General features: G+C 63.4%; 1 pseudogene; it reads left to right on the forward strand.

Moving 5' to 3' along the window:
• The first annotated feature begins 452 nt into the window (after positions 1-452).
• LOC132367489 (thimet oligopeptidase-like) lies at positions 453-4502 on the forward strand (annotated as a pseudogene).
• Positions 4503-5849: the final 1347 nt, after the last annotated feature.

Raw genomic sequence — 5849 nt, forward strand, 5'->3', positions numbered from 1 at the left:
CGCCCAATCTCTCCTCGTTTACGAGGCAGCCGCCAGCTCCCCTCCCTGACTCCCCAAGATTTGGGGCCATTTTAATATGTGTCGATAATGCCATGAGCTACTATTTAACTTTTCCACGAGGACCCATCTCCCGAAATGCAGTGGTTTTCAGGCTTGGCTGCACTAGAGAACCCCCAGGGAAGGGAGAGACGTCTGTACCTCCCTCTCTCTCCCTCTCCCTCCGTATCTCCTTCTGGCTCTCTCCCTCTCCTTCTGGGGTGATGCCCGATGAGCTCAGATTCGCAGATGTTCCCCCCATCCCCTCTCTGTGCCTTGCGTGGGGCCTGGGCCTTCTCACTGTGGCCCGGGAACAGCCTCGACATTCAGACATCGGTTCCTGCAAGGACACTTGCGTTTGGTCCATACCGCATGTGGCTGCAGTCTGTGCTTCTCCCGTTTAGCATCTTCAGTAGATGGGGGCTGTGCATGAGCCCTTCATCTTCCCCGCAGACACCACTGGTGCTTGCTCGGCCTCGCGGGTGATGTCCACGGGGGACAGACCTGTGTCCCCACCTTCTTGGGCTGCAGACAGGCCACGTTGGTCCTGTGGTGACTGGGGGCTCCCAGGAGAACCCCACCGCAGACCCAGAGAGGTGGCCCCAGAGAAGGTGGCGTACGCCTGGGGCCAGGCCTCACCAGCCAACCACGGGGCACCTGCAGCAACAGGTCTCTCGCCGTCCAGGGGCTGGGTGTTCGGGCGCCGTGGGGATGAGCTGCTGTCTGCACGGCAGCCAAGTTTGTATTGTTGAGCCCGGGGAGGCCCCTGGGTGGCTCCTGGAGAGCCTGGTCACATTTCTTCCTGCCCTTGGCCTTAGAGCTCATCATGGTTCATGCCGTTTCTGGTTCCAAAAGGACCTGTGTTCATAAAGACCACATGTTAGGACAGCACCAAAGTGTCTAGAAATCCAGGCCAGGAGGAGGAGGGAGGGGGTTTGGCTGTGCCCGCCAGTGGCCTGAGAGCCCTCCCACCCACAGAGACCTGGCCCGGGGCCTGTGGGGAGGGCGTGGCCCACGGTCCCCAGCGCTGGCTGTCTCTGGGTTCCAGGAGAACTGCGCGATCCTCGGGGAGCTGGTAAGGCTGCAGGCTCAGAAGTCCCGCCTGCTGGGATTCAGCACGCGTGCCGACTCTGTGCTGGAGATGAACATGGCCAAGACCAGCCAGGTGGTGGCCACTTTCCTAGGTAACCCCGCCTCCCCGAGTCCCAGTGGGGACGGGGGTCAGGTGGACCTTGACTGGACGTGGTGCTGCCTGAGACCCCACTGTGTCAGCCCTTGGGGGTCGCCTTCCCCAACCCTTCATTCTGCCTCGAGGGGCGTGGGGTGGGGGGCGGCTGGGCGGCTGCCACAGGGACATAGCTGAGCCTCTCCCCTCTGCCCGCAGATGAGCTGGCCCAGAAGCTGAAGCCCCTCGGGGAGCAGGAGCGGCCGTGATCCTGGAGCTAAAGAAGGCTGAGTGCCAGAGGCGGGGCCTGCACTTTGACGGGCCCATCAACGTCTAGGACCTGCGCTACTACATGAACCAGGGGGAGGAGACGCGCTACCACGTGGACCAGTACCTGCTCAATGAGTCCTTCCCCATGCAGGTGGTCATGCGCGGGCGGCTGGGCATCTCCCAGGAGCTGCTGGGGCTGACCTTCGACCTGGAGGAAGGCACCAACATGCGTCACGAAGATGAAGATGTGAGGCTCTACACGGTCCGGGACGCGGCCTCGGGCAAGGTCATCCATCAGCAAGTTCTACCTGGACCTCTACCCTCGGTGCATGCGTGGGGGAACCTGTCGGCCGTGGGCCGGGGCTCCTCTGTGGTAGCGGGGCCTCACCCGCGTCCCTCCCCAGGGAAGGGAAGTCCGGGCACATGGCCTGCTTTGGCCTGCAGCCGGGCTGCCTGCAGCAGGACGGGAGGCGCCAGATTGCCATCGCGGCCATGGTGGCCAACTTCACCAAGCCTACGCCCAACCCGCCCTCCCTGTTGCAGCACGATGAGCTGGAGACCTACTTCCATGAGTTCTGGCAAGCGATGCACCAGCTCCGCTCCCAGGAGGGGGCGGGCGAGGGGCTGAAGGCAGGGGGCGGGGAGGGCCCGGGCTCTCCCGTGGTCCTCAGGCAGGCCCTCGCCACGGGATTCTTCCGCTGATGTCACCCCGCACGAGGAGACGCTCTCGGTGTCAGTTTCCATCATCAAACCCCACGCACTGGGCGCGTAAACGACGGAAGTGGATGTCCTCGAGACTCTGGAGGCTGCAAGTCCCAGATCAAGGAGTCAGGACTGGTTCCCTGCATGTTAAATACAGGTATTCAAGAGTTGCCTTTAAAAAAGACAAAATAGAAGAAAGGAACGTTGCATGCAAGGCTGGTGACAGGCAGTGATGAGAACCAGAGGTTAGGCTCTGGGGCCAGGAGCACCACGCCCTGTGAGGTCCTGGGGCTGCTGCAAGTCTCGGTGGAGGCTCAGCAAGTCCCAGTGACTTCCCAATGGGGGGGTCCCCAGCTGAGCGTCTGGGCCCAGGACCCAGTGCTCGTTCAGTCTTCCTGCAGTCAGCCCTTCGTCCTGAGAGCGATGCTCTCACAGACTGCAACCGGAGCGCGTGGGGACACTTTACTGAGCTGTGCAGCCGTCACTACTGCCCTGTTCTGGAACATTTCCCTCACCCCAAAAAGGTCCCTCACGCCCTTAGTTATCATTCCCTCCCCTCCCCTGTCCCTGACAACCAGGAACCCACTCTGACTCTGTGGATCTACCTGTTCTGGACGTTTCCCCTCAGTGGGGTCACACCCTGTGTGTCCTTCTGTGTCTGACTTCTCTCGCTGAGCACCGTGTTCTCACGGTGCATCCACGTGGCAGCGAGTGGCAGGGCTTCACACCTTTGCGTGGTCGAGGGCCGGAAAAAAGACAAACGAAAAGAAGGGCACGTTGCCTGCGACTCTGGTGACAGCCGGGGATGAGAACCAGAGGCTAGGCTCTGGGGCCGGGAGCGCCGCACCCTGTGAAGCCCTGGCGCTCCTGCCAGTCTCGGCGGGGCACGGGCAGTGCCGTCCCCCAGGAGCTGCTGGACAAGCTCATCAAGTCCCGGCTGGCCAACCCCCGTGCGGCCGGGCCGAGGGAAAGGAAAGGGGCTCCCGGACCGCCCGGCTGGAAAGCACGGCCTGGACACAGTGCCAGCGCCCCCGTCTCCTTCCTCCCGCCCTCCAGGCCTCTTCAACCTGCGCCAGATCGTCCTGGCCAAGGTGGACCAGGCCCTGCACACGCAGACGCCCTCGGACCCGGCCTAGGACAATGCCCGCCTCTGCCAGGAGATCCTCAGGGTCCCAGCCACGCCAGGTAGCCAAGCACACGCCGGGCCCACCTTAGCGGTCGGTTGGCGGCTACTGCCCAGTTCAAGAGGATCCTCTGGTGGTGTGTGAAGGGGGACCGACTGACGGGCTCTGGTCGAGGCCCGCTGACCTCTGGCCTCTTCCTGCCTGGGTTCCTGGGCTGGTCCCTCCAGCTGTGGCCCGCGGAGTCCGAGGGTGGGCTGGGCGTATCTGCACGTGCTTTCTGGAGAGCCTGGAAGAGGCAGGAGAGGGCTTCATACCCCGGACGGAACGCGTCGACGAGGTTTGCCCGTGCGTGTCGGTGCGGAGACGCAGTTCACTCCCTCGTGAGCGCTTTAACCCGCGCTCTCCCCGTGCTGGAGGGCGAGCCCTGACTCATCCCTCGGAGCCTCGGGCAGCTGTCCCTGTAAGAGGCTTAGGGGTGAACCCTCGTGAGCTTCAGCAGAAAGTCGGCAAAGATTGATTTGTGTCCCTCCACTGAGTTGCCCGCAAGGTCCCCGTTTTCTAGAAGTGTTGGGCCAATACTCCCTCTAGTGGCAGGGGACTCAGACAGGGCTGCTTTGAGGCCCCAAGCTCTGGGCTCTGGGGAAGGGGCACGGAGCGGCCAGGGGGCCGGGCAGGAGCCTCTCCGCGTGTGTCCCAGGGACCCACCTGCCTGCGACCTTCGGCCACCTGGCAGGAAGCTATGACGCCCAGTCCTATGGCTACCTGTGCAGCGAGGTGTACTCCGCGGACACGGTCCACACACTCGTTTCAAGCAGGAGGGCGTCCTGAGTGGCAAGGTGAGAGGCCGGCCTGCCGTGCAGACCAACACGGAGGTCCTTGGCCTGGGCCTAGATGCTTGTGCCGCCCGCCTGGGCCTGCCAGGCTCTGAGGGCCCTGCCCAGAACCCCCTGCTCCCCTGCCCTTTGTTGAGTCACAGCAGAGGTGGCCACACCCACACCCTCCGTGAAGGGGGTGCTCCACCCTCCTGCAGCCCCGCCCCCTCTCCTCACGTTGCCATGGACTACAGAAGCTGCATTCTGAGGCCAGGGGGCTCCGAGGATGCCAAGGGCATGGTGAAGCTCTTCCTGGGTTGTGACCCCATGCAGGACGCCTTCCTCCTGAGCAAAGGGCTGCAGGTTGAGGGCTGCAAGCCGCCGGCCTGCTGACGGCACGGGGTTTTGCCCCCCCAGGCGGGCCGGGTGCCTTAGCGCCCCGTCGGGGCGGGGGAGGGGCCGTGTGTCCTCCCAGCCCCCGAGTCCCCGGCGGCCGGCCTAGGCCAAAAGTCTCCACCTGGAAGTGTCTGGAAAGCCTGGCATCAAGGCTCCCCCTTGTTGCACTAATGCAATCCCTTCCTGGGGAGCTTTCCTGGTAACAAAACGGTTCTTTGAAAACGCAGCCATTAATAAAAAAGACTCTACTCCTGGTCTCTGCCTGCCGTCCCTTCCACCACAGGAGTGGCATGGGGGCCGTCACCCTGGGGGGAGTTCTGACCTTGGTCGGGGATCAGCCCTGGGGCCGTGGTGACGCGTCTGGGTCACTGGGAGACGGCTGAGCTGTGGGGTGAGTTCAGACGGGGATGGTGCCCCGCACCCCGACCGGGCAGGCTCTCCAGTGAGGGGGTGTCAGTTTCCTGCCGGCCTCTCGCCCGTCACTGTTTGGCATCTCGGGGGCTGTGACTGGCTGGAGCTGGTTCTGGCGGTGGGCACAGCTGCGGGAAGCCCGGCTGTGGCTGTCCCTGTCCCCGTGTCCTGTCCTCCTGCTCACGGCCGGCCGGCTGGCTCCCTCTGGTCATCGGCAGCTGCTGAAGTCTGGACCACAGCAAGGGGCCGCCTTCCTGGGTCCTAGCAATTCTTCCCAAAGGCCTTAGGGATGTGTTTGGTGGCAGTAGGAATTCAGAGAGGGTGCTGCACCACTGGAGCGGTAGGGTGGCTCTGGACCGTCCCGTGTGTCCTTCCCTGGCCTTTGAGCTCCTTGGGAGCCCTGCCTCCACAAAGGACGCCAGGCAGCGGAACGAGGGCGCGGGCGGCGCCCCGACCTTCTCCCCGTGGCCCAGGCGGGCAGGCCATGCCACGCTCTGTCCTCCCCTCAGCCTGCCCGCCCGTTCTGTTGTTATTTTACCGAAGAGGACACAGACATTCAGAGAGGCTAGGGTCCATGCCTGAGGTCTCATATCCAGTAAGTGTCAGAGCCGGGGTTTGAACCCAGACAGCCTGTCCCGGAGACCGCGCCCTAACCTCTACACAAACCACCTCCTGGTTCCCTTTATTAGCACAAGACTCATTTCCCTGACAAGCCCAGGCCCCATAAAGGCAACCCTGCCTCCCCCACGTGACCAGCCCTTGCCAACTACTCACCCCAGTGGCAGAGGGACGAGCCACACAGGGGACCCGCCCGTCTTGGCCATGGGGACACAGACACCCACTCACACCCAGAAGGACCTCCTCTTTACCTTAGGCCACACGCCCATGCCGAAGGAGCTGCTGTCTGCCAGCTGGTGCAGGTACAGTTCTGTC

This window comes from Balaenoptera ricei, chromosome 1 (genome assembly GCF_028023285.1).
Source record: "Balaenoptera ricei isolate mBalRic1 chromosome 1, mBalRic1.hap2, whole genome shotgun sequence".
Lineage (NCBI taxonomy): Eukaryota > Metazoa > Chordata > Mammalia > Artiodactyla > Balaenopteridae > Balaenoptera > Balaenoptera ricei.